The sequence below is a fragment of the Lissotriton helveticus genome, chromosome 11, assembly GCF_964261635.1.
Source record: "Lissotriton helveticus chromosome 11, aLisHel1.1, whole genome shotgun sequence".
Lineage (NCBI taxonomy): Eukaryota > Metazoa > Chordata > Amphibia > Caudata > Salamandridae > Lissotriton > Lissotriton helveticus.
The window spans coordinates 765,351,316-765,371,680 of record NC_136072.1 but is presented as its reverse complement, the minus strand read 5'-3'; the positions used below and the strand labels follow the sequence as shown (position 1 = coordinate 765,371,680).

The 20,365-nt window shown below is 43.4% G+C and overlaps 1 protein-coding gene across 1 annotated transcript in view; it reads right to left on the bottom strand.

The window, feature by feature from the left end:
* PRNP (prion protein (Kanno blood group)) overlaps nt 1–6,316 on the bottom strand; it is an 87,786-nt gene extending 81,470 nt beyond the window's left edge. Inside the window, exons 1-2 of the mRNA XM_078666636.1 lie at nt 6,181–6,316; nt 3,934–4,236 (exon numbers count right to left, since the gene is read on the bottom strand). The gene's annotated coding sequence lies outside the window, so the exon portion shown is untranslated. The remainder of the gene's footprint in view (nt 1–3,933; nt 4,237–6,180) is intronic.
* Nucleotides 6,317–20,365: the final 14,049 nt, after the last annotated feature.

Here is a 20,365-nt window from a genome sequence, read left to right as displayed (position 1 = left end):
ACCACAGCAGTAGATGCGGTTCGACCGCAACCGACAAGCAGTCGGTTGCGGTCCAAACCGCATCGTAATTAGGCCTTGACTACTAAAGGATATCTCCAGTTTCCTGGGAGTAATTCATGGCATCCGTGGTATGCTGGGATAAATAACCACATGAAGTGAGCCCTCACATAATGGTGCTCGTTCTTGGCATACTCTGGTAATTTCTTGGAGGCTGGGTCTTGCCCTGCATGGAATAGTGCAATATTGGTGTCCACTCCTGGTATATTTTGGACATCAATGGCAGTAGCTTGTGCAAAATGGTACCCATTTAGGACGCATTGCTGGAGTTCTTGACATGATTGTCACATTTTAGGGACAATTGTTAGTTAAACCCATTTTGTAATGTGGTGAACATGTTATGATGCCGATACATGGGTATGCAAGCCAGAATCTGTTTATGTGTGACTGTAGAGCATGATGAATATGGCAAACTCGCGTGTGGGACTTAAACATCTATTTACTCAAAATAAAAGGATGACATATCTGGACAATGTAATTTTTTTATGAACATTTGAACTTTGCTTGAGGGAGCTCAGTTTAACTCAGCAATCCATTTTCAGAAACTCGCAAACTGGGTACAAAAAATAACAGTATTCCAAAATTACATTCATTCAAAAGCTATGTTTTGAGCAAAAACTGTGAACTCGAGAATCATGTGGATGCTCTGCATCGTCTACATTAATAAAGAAATGTCTGAGATTATATTGCTGCCTGTTGCCGCAAACTGTAAAATTGTTGTAGTGTGCTGTCAAACTTTCAAATCTCGAACTTGAGTTAAAGCACTTCTGACTTTTGTAGGAGCCTGTATGCATCTGTCTCTGCTGGATCACCCTGATATTGTGGGATTTGTGTATCTTTATATTTTCCACCCTGATCTTTCCGGTAATAACATATTGTTAATAATCCACCTGGAATGGGTAGGATGGAAAAACTAAGCAAAGAACATTGTAGAAGTTAGAAATATGGTGTGTGTGTGTGTGTGTGTGTGTGTGTATATATATATATATATATATATATATATATATATATATATACACACATATATACATATATATATATATATATATATATATATATATATATATATATATATATATATATACACACACACGCATACACACACACAAACATATTTACTGAAAAACAAAAACTGAATATGCAGATTTCTGAAACGCCTGTAAAACATATCGATTTTAATCCAAGCCATTTGTACAGAAAACTGCGCATTCCCCTCAATGTTTTAATTTAATTGTTGGGGGGGAGGGGCTAGCGATCGATTAACACCGATTAACACCGCTGGGAAGCCTCGAGTTTACATGGCAAAACCATCTATGAATTTGTACCCAATTTATGAAGAAAATGAACGGTGAAATGCAAGATTTGACTTTATTTTTTCAAATTGTTCACCTTGAAAGAAATCCCTCTGTGAGGGCAGGCCTGCTCGTTTCGCCTGCCCAGTTCTAGGTGGGTGTTTATGCCTGGCCATTTTCAAAGGTAAACAAACGGAGCATGAGGTCAGCATGCAAATACATTAGAAGCTATAAGGTCCTTTATTACAAAATGCAACTCATCCTATATTTAATGTAAATGCAGTTTCAAGGAAATACGTCAAGGGCCTGTTTTACCGATCTGTTTGTAACCAGCAGATAGCATTTTCGGTGTTCTGAGAAGCTAATACAACCTTTCTTCCTTGAAGGTATAAAGTGCTACTGATGTGGATAATGGTGATATTTATTATTTATAATCTTGGTTCAACCTAGTGGTGGCAAAATGCCATTAAAAGAGATGTTCGTTTTCTGAAGCTCCCCAATAACAATGCTGAAAGCAGGAACCTTTTGTCCTGAATTTGAGATACAATTTTAATTCATGCACAGTTTAACTAAAACCTTGAAGGATTGCGGGAGAAAAACGAATCAGGAAGCAAGGGATGATTAAGCAAGGATAAAGTATGAACAATGCAAAGTACAATCATTTAGATTAAAAGCAGGGGTTCAGTTTAAACATGGAGAGCTGCCCAGAGGCAAGGTGACTGTATCCCCCTGTCACCCAAGTCTCACCACCACCAGTGACTACATGGTTGCCAGTGGGGACTTATTTTTGGGGACCGGGACTTATTTTTCTTCGTCAGACATTGAGGAACAGGGAGAGGAAGGCCAGGAGGGTGGAGGTGGTGGGTGGAGGACACAAGCGTTAGAAGTAGAAAGAAAAAGACGGTAAAACAGTCACAAAGGGAACACGCAGGAACCTGCAAGAGCGAGAGACAAAGGGACAGCGGGTGTCTGGCATGAACTAAAGATGCACGCGTGGATTGAAGGCGGAGCATACAGCATGCCTCCTATTAGCACCTGCAGTGGACTTCTGAGGAGAGCTTTGGGCACCATAAACCCCATCCCAAAACCCCACCAACATCCGAAAGGTCTTTGTAAACCATTCCCACACCCTGATTCCCGCGCTTCCCTCGCTTCCTTAAAGGTACATTAGCCTCTATTCACTTCAGGGATTTAGCAATACCTACTGCCCTCACCACTACTGCTTTCTACCGGGGTGTGGTATGTATAAAGTGGTAGCCTTTGGGGATAAAGGAAGAGTGCTGGGTGATGAAGTGCTGACCCAGCACACCGTGTTGTCAGGGCCAAGCGGACAACAAGTTTTGGTTGCACCCTGCCTTACCGGAGTGCCATGTCCAGTTGATTCGAGGCTTCTAGGCCAACCAGATGTAAAACATGGCCACTAACGCTGGGCCGGAGACAAACTCTTGTTGTGAGACTCTGCTCCACCTGCTGATAATGAAGAGTCACAGCCTTTACGCCCAAGATGCAGAAGGCATAATCCAGAGTGTACAGGAACGGAGAAGACTGGGTAAAGCTTGCTACCTTTACCTGGCGTGTCTGTGGATTCCATTGGATGGTAAAATCAGGAGTGGTTTCATACAAGCATACGCTGTGTCACTGCTGACGGTGGTAAGGCTTCATTTCGATGAAAACACCATCTTATGGCACATGAAAACCTAGGTTTTTGGGCAAACTACACTGGACTATGCTAAAAAAACAGAAGGCCTTATACTCAGACACCAAATCAAATTGTATTAAATAGTAAGCACTTAAATCATCACCTAGATGAAACTTACGCAATGAATTCTTAGGAAGAATGAGCTTGGATATTTCCACATGCCTCTTCGAGTTCTTGTTCCAAGGCCTCAAGCGTTGGCTCCTCTCCATCACAACCTTCCAAATGTCAGGCAAGGCAGGTACTTGACTTTCAGTGAAGTTTTGGGTTAGCATTTCGGTAATGTTCCCAGATGACTCCATGCCATCATGAACACTATTTTCTTTGACCTGGGTTTCCTTTTAGAAAGCAATCTTTGTAGGCGTGCCAGTCCAATTGGTTTAGCTCAAATGAACCAAGACTATAACTCCCACAATACAACACGTTGTTAACTGAAATCCCAGGAGGGAAAGTGGGATCCTGGACCAGGGCAGAATGGGCATTCATGGCCTTCTTTATGAACAAATTAATTAACTGGGTCTCAAAATGCAGACTAGCTGGTCGCCTTCCCAGGTATGTGCTCAAGAAAGATGTGTGATGCCAGATAATGCTAACAGTCCAGCTTACAAAAGTGACTTGAGGAACATACATGCCTGCGCATCACCATATGCATCTTAAACAGACATTTGGAGCGTAGACTTGCCAATGGGCTATCGAAAGTAGCAGTCTTTTTGTGACCTGTCTCGAGTATTTGTTATAGTTTAAAATCAACATTAGGGAGATTGTTAACCATCTGGGGAGGCCCCACAGATTTCAGTGATGCATTACAAAAGTTACTGTTATGTATCACAATTGTTTACAGTGTTACCATTAGACTATGGATAATAACTCCTCAATTCATCCACTTACCTGTGTCAACAGATATTCCTCAGTACTGGACCAGCCTGTAGTGCGACACAAAGGGTGGGGCTCTGGACCGCTAATTCTGTAGCTCTCCAAATGTTGGCCCTCGCCTCACATAAATTGGTAGGCAGCGGAGAGTAATTCCTGGAGGAATAAAAGGCGGTTCTTCGAAGACTAAGCCAGGACCATACACCCACACTTGGATGTTACTGCTGTAGGCAGGATCCTGGTTTTGAGGGTGTTATTTCTCTATGTTCTTCCAGTGTGTGCCATATGAAGAATGGCTGACTTGGTTGCTTTTGTTCTGCCCTGGTTCAAAGAGACAAAACGGAAATTTGGTTAGACATCATTTTGAATACAATTTCAATTCTGTTTTTGTTATTTCACAATCCAATCATAATCCCGATACTGCCGTTTCCCAGTATACAAATAGCAGAAACACAATATCGAGACTCGACAATTTCGAAAAGTTACCTCAATGCTAGCACAGAATTAAAGCAGTAAATTAGCATAAAAGGGAAAAGTGATTTTTCCTAAAATTGTGAAAAAATGCACTGAATAAATGATGGTATGTGCTCGTTGAAATGTATGCAGGGGTATAATGATGGTCTAAGGAACAACACACCTGCATCCAACGAAGTGTTTTGCTAGATGGAGCATTTTCCCGTATCATCCCCCGACCTGATAAACAAGGTATATAAGACCCGCCCACCCGCCCGAGAGTCGCCTCTTATGTTACTCCCATAGTGCGGTAGGAATCTGCGTACATCTGCCAGCATTTGCTGTAATCTCCCACACATGTTGTGTAATGCTTAATCTGTTGATGGGTTCACTGTTTAGATCCGGGGAACACGGCTTGCATCTAGCTATCTATCCCCGGATGCAGGCTCGCAGCCTTTCTCTGTAGGGGCACTGTGGAGGCACAATGCACAGACTGTTTGCTGCGACGGACTGTATATTTTGTATTCCATCCGCGTTCTTTGCATCTGTGCGCATTTATAGCATCTTGAACGCGTTCAGAGGCAGCATGTAAAACAACAATGAATGAACACGCAAATACCCAGAACACAGACTAGTATATATAATTATTATATGTGAGTGTGTGTGTATGTGTATCGGCATTGTTAAATGTTATGCAGATAGGTACACCTATTTCTGCCACCACCATGGAAGACCTCTCTCTTTTCACACCACACACCAAGATGTTAAAGACAAAGATGGACGAGCCAACAAATGAACAAGGAGATCCGAGCCCAGAAAATGTAAATCACATAACATCACGGAAATATGGTAATATCTCTTCAAAATTATGTATATATATATATATATATATATATATATATATATATATATATATATATATATATATATATATATATATATATATTTCTTTAATATGCGGAAGCTTTGACACTACCAGGGCACATTATGGCACTGCTCTGAGAAGTAGTTAATTAAAAGTGTTAGTTTTGTGTAACCTGTAGTCTGAACTCACATGTTTTAAAGTGCGTTAAAATGCGATAATTTAGAAAAAGAGTTTTGGTGAAATAAAGTATTTTTCTAAAATAACCATATCTTTGGTTGAAAAGCAGTGATGGATCCAGGTTTTCTGGTTTCACTTATACAATTCAGCTAGTAAATGGCTATCTATTTCTCTTTCCTTCTGCTAAGATTATTATTTTTAAGCTTTGAATGCATTTTTCTGCATTTTTTAAAGTGGAGTGCAAACTTGACCCAAAGGTAATTGGGCCATTGACTTTAGCACCAGTAACATATCATTACGCAAGGTTATATTTATATACATTGTTTAGAGGCATGGGTAGAATAAAGGATTTACCCAGTATGCTGTGCCTTCTTGGTTTCCTATATTCACAGTCAGCAGCTCTGACCGTAAGGCCACATCCTAGGTAGAGAAGGGCAGGCAGAAGACACATGACAGCTCGACTCGTTATGGCCTCGAGGTTCCATCGATACCCCGCGCCGAGCCAGAGCCAGGTTTCAGCCTCGAGCCTGGCTCGAGCTTTCAGTGGCTCGCCCACCTCCAGCTACAGACGAAAGAATAAACACACCGACACCAACGCACACGGGGTCTGGTGACGTCACAGCCCTCGAGATACAAAGGACATAAATACGATACAATTACAAACAAGGAGGGTAACGGAGGGAGCGAAGAAAACGAACGTGAAGAAGACACTCCCGTCATTCTTGACAACAGATGGAAAATATTATTGCCACATACCTCACGATACTCACCGAGGCGGGGAGTCGTTCAGGTGCCGCGATACCGAGAGCCGAGGGTTGGACAATTTACACAGCTGCAATCCTCCCACCGATGCTGAGGCTTAATGAATAAACAGCTTCTGTACCCGAGGGGGCGGGGTTGTGATGTAGCTCGTGGAGGGAGGGTGCCTGAGAGGGAATGACGAAAAGAGAGGCAGTCGGCGCGCCTGGCACCTCTCATCTGTAGGCACGCGCCTCTGACGCCCCTTGTGCTGATTGGTACAGTCCAAGAGATGGGCTGTTTTTTTCGGCCAAAATTCGATCTTCTTCATAGGCTAAATATTTTATAAACTTCTACATGCAGCCTTTTAGTTAATATACTCTGTTCATTACACCATGACTCAGTAAACTTGTGATTTGGTCTGCTAGCTCAAGAAAACCAGCGCTGCTCGGAAAATGTGATGCAAATGTCCACTCCAAGACCACACGCCCCTCAACACACAAGCTGGAAAGCTGGCCAGTTTCTCAGGCACATTACAGACTCCGTTCCAATGTATACGCAATCGCATACAACCATCGAAGGCATTTCGCGTCATCTTTTCTGCCATTTTTCTGGAATTGAGAAAAAGAAACGTGCTAATTTCAACAAGAGGAAGGGCTCGGAACCTAGTACTCTCAACATGAGGGAGAAATGAACTAAGGATGTCACATGATCTAACAGCTAAACAACACGTTTTTTGTTAGAAAGGATGTAGGTAAGTCATAGTAGGTGTCACAATTTACTCATTGCAGAATTTCAAACTGATAATTAATTCCATAACAAACTGAGGAGTTGGAAATTTTAACTATGCTAATATTATTATTCATATGTATGTATGCATGTATAATTTAATATGAGTGCCAACACATATTGTTAGAAATGGGATTTCGGGTTGGCTGGGGCATGCACCTAAGCCAGGCAGAAACCGCCACTCTAGTCAGGGCAAGGGAGTAACACGCTGAAGATAACCCCTGCTCACCCCCTTGGTAGCTTGGCACGAGCAGTCAGGCTTATCCCAGAGGCGATGTGTGAAGCATTTGAGCAACACACACACAGCAGCTACACACTAGGCACACCACAAAAGAAACTCCACACAAGGTTATGTAAAAGAAGTAGCCTTTGTATTATCCAAAACACATTAGAATCATAATCACAAATATACACTGTGCAAACTGGCATTAGGCAATATTCACAAAGGATTATATACATGACAGGGCCAATCGGGCCACTGCCAGAACCATCACAAGCACAAGTAGTAAAAATAAAACACAACCAGTAACTACTGGTACAATAATGACCTCAGCATTATATCTAGCAAAGTAAATGAATTATGTCTGTATCACGGTAGGCCTAAACACATTATGCACAAATCATTATAGGCATAAACACATTATGCAACCTCTGTAGGCATTACATTAGGCATAAAATACATTTACGCATACCTCACAAACTAGGAGGCACCTTAGTGACACTCCTCAGGTGCAAACATCACCCTTCCTTAGGGCCTTTTGCTCTCCTGGCCCACACAGGTACCAAACCTGACCCCAGGTCCACTGGCCTTTCACTGGGGCTCAAATGCCCTCTGTCCAAAATGTCAGGGCTCTGAATTATAAGGCCTTCCAAGTGGCTCTCTGTCTGCCAATGCAGCAAAAACCACTGTGATCAATGCACTGGGGGCGTGGGGTGCGACACCCTTTCCTCACCAATAAAATGAAATGCCCCTGTGTTGCAGCTGCCCTCCCACAGGCGGGTCAGCTGTGCAAAGCAACGATCACTGGCACTACTGTGCCTCTCAGCTGCCCCTCAGAGAACAACCACTGCCCCAACGTCGCAGCTGCCTGCGCTCCTGCTGAGTGCATCAAACACAGGCACCCACCGTGCCTTGGGAGCACCAACACTGCTCCATCGCTAAGCCCCACTCACTGGGACTCCTCTTTATGCTCCTCGTCGGGGCAGGTAGAGATCTGCCGGTCGGTGCTCGGGGCCCTTGAGGCTCCAGTCGAGCCCTTCCTCTCGGGGCTCCTCTTGCATCTGCTGAGCCCTCGGGGCTTGCCTCCACTGATAGGCACACGGAGAAAAGGCACCGACAATGTGCCTCGGAGGCTCCGTCTCCACGCTCCGCTTCCTTTCCACGGTCCCTGGCGCGCGGCGCGTCCCCTTCTACACACAGGGGAGGTCCCGCCTCCAAACAGGCTTCACCTGTTGCCTGACTTCCGCGGGAGGCAGGAAGAGCCGTCACCAGGCTCAGTCTTTTCCGCGTCGTGGTTGGCACATCGAGCTCCTTGGCCCTGCCCACAACCAGACAGCAGCCTGACTTCCGGTTCTCGTGGCGCTCCTCTCCTCCGACGGCTTCTAGCACAAAAAAAATGCGGGTGGGCTCCTGCTGTACCAATGAAGGCACCAGCATGCGGAGTAGGCTCCCGTCTCTCAAGGAGCGCACAATGCTCCTGCTTTTAGGTGCACAAATGTGGGTTGGGCTTCTGCTTTCCCTCCAGCACCTCGGGGGAATCCCTACGCTGGGATTTCCTCCAAATCCTCACGCAGCACAGTGCTGCAGGCCAAACACGCTCCTCCTGTCCTTTGAGAAGATATAGCGCTCATGAGGCGCTCAATCCACAGTTTCAGGGGCACAAGCCTGGACCCAGGCAGGCCAGCTCACAGGGCCTCCCAGCATTCCCTCGTGCCGGTTCCTCCTGGGGCCCAGCAGCAGCAAGTCCCCAAGTAGCACAAGCACCCCCACCTGGGGTCACAGCCCCAGTACGTATACTACATTATCCTTTGTTCTGCCCTGGCACAGGGCTGGGGGAACCAGTTCCAACTGGTTCTGGGAGGTGTTGGAGCACTTAGTTTACAGGGTTCCTTTTCCTCTTTGTCAGGTGGGGGCTCGGCATCAGACATTCTACAGGGGGGCGGAGCCACCATTCACCTAGGCAGGCACATACCTATTCAGGGTCAGGGGACTACTCCTCCCACTACTCTAAATGCAGATCTCCTATTCAGCCTAGCGCTGACTCACCTTGCCATCGCTGGAGCCACACACACCTCACCAGCCCCTGTCACTCCAAAGCCAGAAATGAAGTGCACATCAGGCAGGCACACACATAGCACACAGAAATGCCAACTTCTAAAAGTGGCATTTCTAAAACAGTGATAATAAATCTGCACACACCATGGCGCAGCATTTATTATTACTATTCCAATCATGCCAAACTTGACCACACTGCTCCTCTCATATCAGGAATTACCACTGAAGCACTTATTATGGAATCCCAAATGTATTCCTATGGGAGGGCAGCCTCACAGCAGTGAGAAACCAAAATGGCTGTTTATCACTAGCAGGACATGTCACACACTTAAGGTATATGTCCTACCTTTTACCTACTGTGCACCCTGCCCATAGGGCAAGCTAGGGCCTACCTTAGGGATGACTCACATGCAGTAAAAGTTGGGTCACAAACATGGCACACACTTTAGGTGTCACGTCACAGCGTCAGTAACACTGTGCACACAGGCCCTGCAATGGCAGAGGCCTGAGACAGGTTTAAAAGGCTACTTGGGTGGGTGGCACAATCAGCTCTGCAAGCCCACCAGTATCATTTAATTTACTAACTCTGGGTATCTGAGATACCACTTTACAAGAGACAGACAGGTACATTAAATACGCCAAACAGGTGTAGACCAATCTTACTATGTTTACCACAGAGAGCACACACACTTTACATTGGACAGCAGTGCTAAAGTGCAGAGAGTCCTAGAACTACCAACACCATGTCGGAAAAAAGGCTGGGAGGAAGGCAGTAAGTTCAGGGATGACCCTGCAAAAAAAAACCGAGTCCAACACATATCAATACCATGTCTACTCAGAGCTAAACCCAAAATAAATGGTAGAAATGCGGTATAAAAAAACTTCACATATCATATTTGTTATAGAAGACTAGCAACTCTAAACACTGATTACCCAAATCTACGGTGCCCCATTATTAGACCTCAGAAGGATAAAAGTCTGAGTGCATCAACACCGTAAGCTATTTTACCAGAACATACAACAGCCCCACAGAGACACATGCAAATGTTGTGGCTTGGGCCATCATTGATGTTACTTTTTATCATTTAACATGAAGGTCGGCTGCAACATACTTTTCATTTATTTCCTCTCTTAGTGCTTATTTTTGTATAAGCACAAAATGTAGGATAGGCATTAGATCCTAGGCAAAATATCATAGGGGTTTAGGTTCCACACAAAAAGAAGACTGCAATGACAGAAATGGTAGTTCTTTCACAATGATACTGTTTAAGGTTCTTTTTATTCAATATATTAAAACACAGAAGCCAACGCGTTTCATCCACACGGGCTTCTTCAGGGCATTGATATTTTGACCAGACAGTTGATAGAAGGAGTGGGGAGATTCCTCCGGGAGTTGTCCCAGGTCCATCCACCATGAACTTAAAATGTCATAAATGGCACAAAGAAACCTGTAAAAGTATTCAATCCTTGAGATATTCAATCTGTGAACTCCCGCAGTAACCGACCTCTTCAAGGACCAATGTAATGTACCACGGTCACTCGAAGGCCTTCAAACAAAGCACCTGAAATAATTCAAGCTATGGGCCACCGTAGTGGCTGTCCTCTTCATTGAACAGTGTAAGTGCGGTGTAACGCAATCAATCTCAAGCCTTTTCAAAACGGCTCTCCAAGAGAAAACTCGCACGTTGAGTGTTTGCCACGAGGCAAACACTCGACGTTTGAATTATTTCAGGTTCTTTGTTTGAAGGCCTACGAGTGACTGTGGTGGAAGAGGTGTGGCGCCGCGGCCAGGGCGACTGACGCTGGAATCTGGGGACCACGGTTCGATCCCCGGCTCCGGCGGCAGGTCAGCCCAGCACCATGTGACTCTGGGCAATAGCTCGCTTAATCTTCCCGACGGCCCCCCAGCGCCTAGAGACCCTTACGGGTGATTGTGCGCTTTACAAATGTGGACTTTACTTTTACTTTACTGTGGTACATTACATTGGTCCTTGAAGAGGTCGGTTACTGCAGAAGTTCACAGATTGAATATCTCAAGGATTGAATACTTTTACAGGTTTCTTTTTGTCATTTATGACATTTTAAGTTCATAGTGGATTGACCTAAGACAACCTTTGGAGGAATCTCCCCACTCCTTCTATGAACTGTGAGGTCCAAATATCTTTGCCCTGAAGAAGCCTGTGTGGGTGAAACGCGTTGGCTGCAGTGTTTTAATATATTGAATAAAAAGAACCTATAACACCATCATTGTGAAAGAACTGCCATTTCTGTAATTTTCCCTAGGATCCAATGCCTCTCCCACCTTTTGTGCTTATGTATTGTATTTGAAATCAATTGTGGGTGGCTGGTTTCGGGAGGCGGGCATTGACTATTTGCAAACTATATGCAACTGTGTCAGGACCTTAAAAACATTGGTAGTAGATACAGCAAGACATACCCTGCCACCGTATCTGTATGGAGTAGATGTTTATTTTTGTAGAAGGCTGACTTAGTTTTTACCTAGCACCACATGTCAACATTGTCTCTCAGAGTGCTAAGTGCTAAAAAAGTAAAACAAACTAATAAATAAATATATGTCTTAGAAGGAATATTTTATTGCACTTTTTTGTCAAAATTGAGATAGGGTCTTACTCCTATATGTTTTAATTTGTCTCCTAATTCGTACTGAAGATCGAATTGATCAAGATGTGCATCAGTCTGTTATTTATTTTATTATGATCAAATCACCACCAGCAATTGTATTTTTACCCTCTTCACCATTCACCTGGAAGTCTGTCTGGCATTCCATTCACAGAAAATTGTTGAAATCAGATTTGGTGACATCAACTAAATGTCATCAGAAGTCGAGGTTTGGTTCGCGCCTGTTTGAGGACCATGTGTCATATGCCGTCATGTCTAGAGTTTTCTGCTTAATTCAGAGACTCTGTCCATCACCACCCCTTGTTGTTAATTATTTTGTCCACCCTAAGCGTGGAAGGGTATGCTCAGACATGAGTCCCTTGCTCACTGCACCATCAGGATTCAAGCAAGCCGGGCCGAAGAGGCTGAAATGCCAGAAACCGGTCCCCGGTAGCTTGTTTCCTTTCCAGTGTAAGAATTGGCTTTGTAGTTTGGTTTGCCCTGTTCCCATCATGCACTGGGACAGGAACAGACTAATTTGCATACAGCCAGGTTCTGAAACTGGGATGATGCAGTGAGCTAAAAAACGGTGTTGGATCTATCCCTGATCTCTTGACTGGGTGAGAGTTTTCTGCTTAATTCAGAGACTCTGTCCATCACCACCCCTTGTTGTTAATTATTTTGTCCACCCTAAGCGTGGAAGGGTATGCTCAGACATGAGTCCCTTGCTCACTGCACCATCAGGATTCAAGCAAGCCGGGCCGAAGAGGCTGAAATGCCAGAAACCGGTCCCCGGTAGCTTGTTTCCTTTCCAGTGTAAGAATTGGCTTTGTAGTTTGGTTTGCCCTGTTCCCATCATGCACTGGGACAGGAACAGACTAATTTGCATACAGCCAGGTTCTGAAACTGGGATGATGCAGTGAGCTAAAAAACGGTGTTGGATCTAGCCCTGATCTCTTGACTGGGTGAGAGTTTTCTGCTTAATTCAGAGACTCTGTCCATCACCACCCCTTGTTGTTAATTATTTTGTCCACCCTAAGCGTGGAAGGGTATACTCAGACATGAGTCCCTTGCTCACTGCACCATCAGGATTCAAGCAAGCCGGGCCGAAGAGGCTGAAATGCCAGAAACCGGTCCCCGGTAGCTTGTTTCCTTTCCAGTGTAAGAATTGGCTTTGTAGTTTGGTTTGCCCTGTTCCCATCATGCACTGGGACAGGAACAGACTAATTTGCATACAGCCAGGTTCTGAAACTGGGATGATGCAGTGAGCTAAAAAACGGTGTTGGATCTAGCCCTGATCTCTTGACTGGGTGAGAGTTTTCTGCTTAATTCAGAGACTCTGTCCATCACCACCCCTTGTTGTTAGTCATGTCTAGTTGAGCGCTCATAATAGGATGGCAGAAGTTGACTGGACTGTGGAAAAGGCTGATGCTTTTGAGTGTCCTGAAGGAAAGGGGCTGAGTAGGTGCAAAATCAGGGCGTGCCAGACTCGATTTTGCTGCCTTTTTAGGAGGCTGATTAAATAATTTACACTACAAATGGTTAATGGTCAAATTGAATGTTCCCTGAGTCAGGGGTCTGAAATCCTCTTAGACCTGAACAAGAGTTTGTCACATAAAAGACCACTGTCTCTTTGTTCTATGATGCACTATATATCTTTAAATTGCTACTTCTTTTATGTTTTCCCCCATCAGTTTTACCGACAATAATGAATAATTAATACGGTTACCAATCCTGTTGACAGGGTCATTTTAAGGATTTTTTTAGCCCTGGCATTTGTGGGGCGTCCTGTTATCGACTACTTTGAATTTTGTTATCCTTTTTCTGATAGTTCAAGCATGCACAATGCTGAACAATCTTGAGTCATATGCTCAAATTTAAGAAAAGGGGTATCACAATACTGCCAAAACATGTATGGGCTAGAGCCCCAAAGTCTTTAACATGACACTGGGTAGAGAGAAAGACCGAGTCTGAGGTGAAGCTATGCATAGAGATGGGAAGAGGTTTAGATAGAGAAATTGAGGTGAAAAATCACTTTCCCATGGGGCCTTTGGAGAATGGGGGCCCTCGGCAATTGCCCACATTGCCAGTACCTTAAACGTCTCTGCTGCTGTAAACCAATATAGATCAAATAAAAGTATAACCAACAACTCTACAAAAATACCTGAGCTACAGATGTATAACAATTCTGTTGCAATTTTCGATTTCTTAGAGATTGATGATGAACGCCTGAAAGAATTAATAATCAGAGTAAGTCCTGGGCCAACTTGGGACTCCTGTCCTCCTGCTATCTTAAAACATCTAACCTCTGTAACACATAGCTCTGAGAAGTCTGCTCAATAAATCATTAAATCAAGGTATATCGCTGCAAGATTTCATGCACACAGAAGTGATTCCCTTAATGAAAAAACAGGGCGAGGCCCCAGAAGTATTTAAAAATTATAGACCTATATACTTGCTCCCCTTTTCTGCAAAAACCTTAGATGCTCATGGACCCCAATAAATGGGCAAACACCTACTGATTACTGATTTCCTCCACTCTTCCCACGCAGGATGTCGACCCATGTATGGGACAGAAGCTGCAATGATGGCTGTTCTAGATGATCCAAGAAGGCATGATGATCAAGGGTGTGTATCGACCCTGGTGCTATTAGACTTATTGGCTGCTTTTGACACTGTCCACCATAAAATACCGGACAACCATGTGGAAGATGCAGGGTTTCAAGGAAAAGCCTTGAGCTGTATTAAGTCCTTTCTAGCAGAGCGCTTGCAGGATGTGAAACTAGCAAATTTCTCAGAGAAGGCATTAGAGTTTGGGGAGCCACAGGGCTCCTCACTTTCTCCTCATTCATTTAATATGTGTGCTAAACCTTTAATCATAGAAGTAGCTTCCAGAGTTTGCAGACTCTATAATTACTCCAGTGACTCAAAGCTGCTACTCGGCCTTAATGAAACATCAGCATTGCAATGTGAATTCAAAAATATAATGAGATTTATTGCAGACCGCATGCGCTCCAATCATTTAAAACAAAACACAGAGAAGACAAAGAGTCATTCTAAATTGCAGGACTAGTATGTGGAACCAACTTTATTGGCCCAGTAAATTGGGCTCAGCAGCCAAACCAACAGCTTCTGCATAAAGTATAGCAGTTATCATTGATGGAAAATTAACGCTGAAACAACCACAAGTAGAATAGTGGTATCTAAATACACATGCCTACTGAGAGTACTCAGGATAATTGCTCTCTCCATCCGCTGGAGGCAGCCTTCATTATGCCAATTCTTGGCCTGTCCAGTACTATCCTACATAGGCTTCATGTAATTCAAAATGAGGCGGCAAGATTTATATTTCAACTCCCGAGAAACACACACTAAAAAGCTCCACTGGTTGCCAGTGAAGCAACGTATAAAGATCTAAACCTGCTGCATCACTTTCAAAAGCCATGTTCGTGACCAAAAACGTTGAACAGTATACTCTGACAGGCAATCTGAAGTCTACACAAGCACACCAACTTTTTTGTCCCAAAGTTTCACAAGAGTAGATCTGGCAGACGTAGCTTTGAAGCAGGATACCTGTCAATTTGGAATCCTGTGCCTGACAAAAACTACCTGGAAGTTGAATTTAAATCATATCGTGATAAATTAAAGACCAGGCGTTTTAAGCAAGCTTATCAATTTTAGCTTCTCTCCCTGATTGGAGCTCTGCCTTAGTATTGAGGTCTTGTAAAAGTGGCAAGAAACTGTTTGTGAATGTCCACTATACAAGAATTATTAACATAACATAACCTTACATAACATGACATCTAAGCAGTGAACAAGAATTGAAGGGGCTTGCCTAGTGCCTGGGCATCGGGCTTAAGCACTCTGGGGTCCTGCTCCCCAATGCCCTCTGTGCCTGTGAAGTGGAAGGCTTAGGAGAAAAGGAAGCACTGAGAGGATGGGCAATACAGACACCTTAGAGGTACTACAGTCATGGGGTGTTATGGTGTTTTCCATTTCCTCTCTGGTGCCATCATCACTGGCATGCAAATAATACACGTATAATCAAAAATAGTGTCTATGGCAAGAAACTGGAGTTTTAGTTGAGGGTAGTGAGAACTCACATTAAAACCCTATCCCAATCCTTGTTAGAGTGAACCTCAAATATCAAAAAATAAACCTGTGCATAGCCCTCTGGTAGCTTGGCACTGAACAGTCAGGCTTGACTTAGAGGCAACGTGTAAAGTATTTATGTAGTAGCTGTGAAAGCATGTGAGGTGGAGATCGTGTCATATACAGATGATACTCAACATCTCATCTCCTTGGCCTCTGATCTCCTCATCTATTTAATATATGTGCTAAGCCTTTAATCACAGAAGTAGCTTTCAGAGGCTGCAGAATGTATAATTACTCCAGTGACTCAAAGCTGCTTACTCTTCCTTAATGAAACATGGGCATTGCAATGTGAATTCCAAAACATAATGAGATTTTTTACGGACTACAAGTGCTCCAATCATTTAAAACAGAACACAGATTAGACAAGGAGTCATTCTAAACTACAGGACTAATATGTGGAACCAACTTTATTGGACCAGCGAATTGGGCTCAGCAGCCAAACCAACAGCTTCAGCAAAAAGTATAGGAGTTATCATTGATGGAAAAGGAACGCTGAAACTAAAAGTAGTGTAGTGGTATCTGAATACACATCCCTACTGAGAGTGCTCAGGATAATTGCTCTGCTCCTTCTTCTGGAGGCAAACACAATTATGCCAATTCGGTTTATTTCAGCCTGCCCACTACTACCCTACATAGGTTCCAAGTACTTCAGAATGAGGCGGTAAGATTTATATTTCAGCTCCCCAGAAACACACATGCCATCTATTCCTTAAAAAGCTCCCCTGGTCGGCGGTGAAGCAACATATACAGATCAAAACCTGCTGCATCATTTTTATAGGCCTACAAGGGCTAGTACCCATGTTTGTGATCAAAAAGTTGAAAGGTATATTCTAACACACAACCTGAAGTCTACACATGCAACATTTCTTATTGTCCCAAAGTTTTGCAAGAGTAAATCTGGTGGACGTAGCTTTGAGCAGAAGCTCTAGCAATTTGGAACTCTCTGTCAGACAAAATCCACCTGGTAGTTGGATTTAAGTTATATCGTAATAAATTAAAGACATGGGGCTTGATCACACGATTAATCTGAGACAAAATCCTAACTTTACCACTCGAAAATGCCCTTTGTGAATACTGAAAGTATTTAACTGCCAGCTCACAGCAGCAACACCAAACAATGTAAAGAATTTAGAGCTAAAGTTTAACATTCCAATCTTAATAAAATCTTGTGAGAGGCAGCCATAATATCAGCCTCCGTGTCTTTAATAAAATCATAATTTTCTACCCACTGGACTGTGGAAAATCTGAATTTTGTCTCAGATTCCCTTTGTGAATCGGGCTCATGGCTTTTTAAGCAAGCCTATCTATTTTAGCCTTCCCTCCCTGATTGAAACTCCACCTTATTATTTAGGTTTTGTAAAAGTGGCAAGAAACCATTGGTGAATGTGCACTATACAAGAATAATTAACATAACATAACATAATGTAACATAACATGACATAACATAACATCTCAGCAGCGGACAAGAATTGAATGGGCGTCTGTAGTGTCTGGGCATCACTGGGGGCTCGAGCACTCTGGGGTCCTGCTCTCCAGTGCCCTCTTTGTCTGTGAGGTGGAAGGATGAAGTGAAAAAGTGCAAACAGTGGGGGGCTGGCTCTAATCAGTAAGGCTGAGCCGAATAATTAACTAGCAGAACAACGGTGCCAATACTGATATGGATAGTTCAAATGAACCAATAACCATCCAACACTAGAAAAGAAATTCAAGAGTGGGAACTACTACTCAATAGCATTTTATTCGAAGATTTTTTAAAGAATTAGTTTCAAAATTTAATACATAGTACAAAGAATATTTATATAGCAAACACATGGGACATTAAAACATTAACAGTACACTCAATCTTTCATTCAATTGTTCAAGCATATCACAAACATCCATATCACATACACTCGCTCAGAGGAGAAGAAATTGTGTAATATATATACAATTAAAGAAAAGAGAAAAAAGTGAAGAAACACAAAGCAAAAAACAACCAGGTCTGCAAATGATTTCCAAAACTAATACAACACACTATTTTTTCATACTACATTCCTGTGTGACTGGCAGATTAATCAAAACTCATTAGAAATTAATCCTGCAGGGTAATGTACAAAATGGAGCTCCGGGTTCAGCTATTTGAATGCCCGGATGCTCTCGCAGACCAGTAACGGCGGGGCCTACGCGTTTCGAATCCCACTGCAATCGTTGGGGATTCTCTTCAGGGCCTTCTAAATTCTCTGTGGCAAATGAAGCAAAAAGAAAAAAAGAGAAATATAAGTTGCTGATATTATACAGTTTAGGACAACATCGGGCTACATCCAAAGCACTGCTTAGCGATGCATTAACCAGTCTCAGCTCAGGCTTACCAATCGTGAGGGGTCCTAGACGAGTACTTAGAGGAGCGGTTTATTATAGCTCGGTCTGATCCTGCGGAAAATAGAAAATTTTCACCATCAGAAAATGACTGGACTGTTGGAATGCATTTCTTAAAAAGGGGAGTTGTTGGGTATACTGGGTACTTCAACGGGTGTTTTAATACTCACTTTTTTAAAAACAGCATGTATGCATATTGATTTCACGTGTTCCCATAAACTGATGTCAAGGTTCTAGTGCACGGCAAACAAAGAGGCTGCCTGAAGACGAAGAAACTGAATTTAGACTTTTTCTCGGTGAAGTTGCGTTATAAGATCAAGAAACTCAATACTATCTTACCCCTAGCACTGCATAGTTTCGTCTCGGGGCTGATGGCCAAGTGGACGACAGGGATGGATGAATAACAGTGTCTTAACTGCAGAGAAAGGAGAGAACCGATTACTTTTACATGTAAAAGAACCAGTTTAACGTGCTATCTATGTCGCCTGTTCGATCGGTCTTACCGGTCTATAAAACTTGAGAGCCAAGGGATGGTTGAGTCGGTTATTCCGCACAGTGAAGACGATAGTGGGCACTGCAATAGAGACAATGCATTGTAACAATCGACCAATTGCAGCAGGTCGTTTGATTCCGGGGAGATTTTAAATGATCATTGGAATCTTACCGGTCTTATTCGGTCGACATACTTCAGGGTACGGTAAGACAACTCTCTCGTGACGTTCTAACAGGAGCACTGCAAAAAGCACACACAAAGGAAACTACATATACAGAAGCTCATATGAGAGCTTCTGTATATGTAGGGGTAAAAAAGGGGACTTGATTTAACAACTCTTACCGGAAACGTCGAGTGTTTAAAAGTGACCCGTACTCTTATGTGCACAAGCGCCTCGAGCTAGATCCTGGCGCGGGCGTTCAATGAACTCTACGGTAGAACAAAAGACCGTCACTATCAAATGGGGCAGCGATAAAATCTAACCTCTAGTGCAATCGAAACACTTACTAGTATCCCGGGCGTCCACACGGACCCATGGCGTTTGATTCAGCACTTCTCTCTCGCGCATGCGTGGATGAGCGCGATCGACGAGATGTTCGTTTTTTAAAGAAAAATTACGCAAGGACAGCCCTTAAGGGGAGTGGTGAATTCCTAGTGGGTCCAAGTGCAAATATAGAACATTTAAAGCGGACACAAAGTACCGGTTACATTGGTAGTACATGGGTAAAAAACGAACTCAATGGCTAACCATGGTTCAGTATAACAGGGAAAATAGCATTTCGCGGGGTATACATGATGGTATAAACAGATTTCTTTTACAAAGGGGGGCATCTTTATAGTTTATAAATTTCACTCAATTCATTAAGGCCTAATGTTGCCGTATCAAATTTGACTATAAGGAATGCCTCTCTCTTAGATAATTTAAGATCCCAGTCGCCTCCACGAGGGTATTTTTTGACCTTCGATATAACCATCCACCTCAAATCGCAGATCTGATGTTGCATCCGTGCCCAATGGTTAACCAGGGGTGCATTTTCCACTTTTCTTTTTAATCTTGATTTATGTTGGGAGATACGTTGGCGCACTTCTTGGTTAGTTTTGCCGTTGTACAGGCGTCCGCACGGGCATTTTATTCCGTACTCCACGAATTTAGATTTGCAATTGCTGAAAGCATCATGCTTCCAGGAAATTCCATTATGTTGAAATAACGACCCTTCTACTGTGGTCTCACAACATAGGCATGTACCACATTTGTGGTGTCCTGTAACTGGAGTCATACCCAACATTTGGCGTAGGGTTGGTTGTCTTTCGACTGGCATGGCTGCTCGTACTACGTGGTTGGCCACGCTGCTCTCTTTCTTAAAAGCGAATAAAGGGAGTTCTTTTAAACTGGTGTCAAGGTTTTTCACCAGGTGCCAATTTTGTCCAATGACACGTTTGAGCTGGTTGGCATTTGGACAAAAGGTGGTGACGCACACTTGGCGTTTCAGCTCAGATTTCTTTTTACGCTCAATTAGTATCTCTCGAGGCG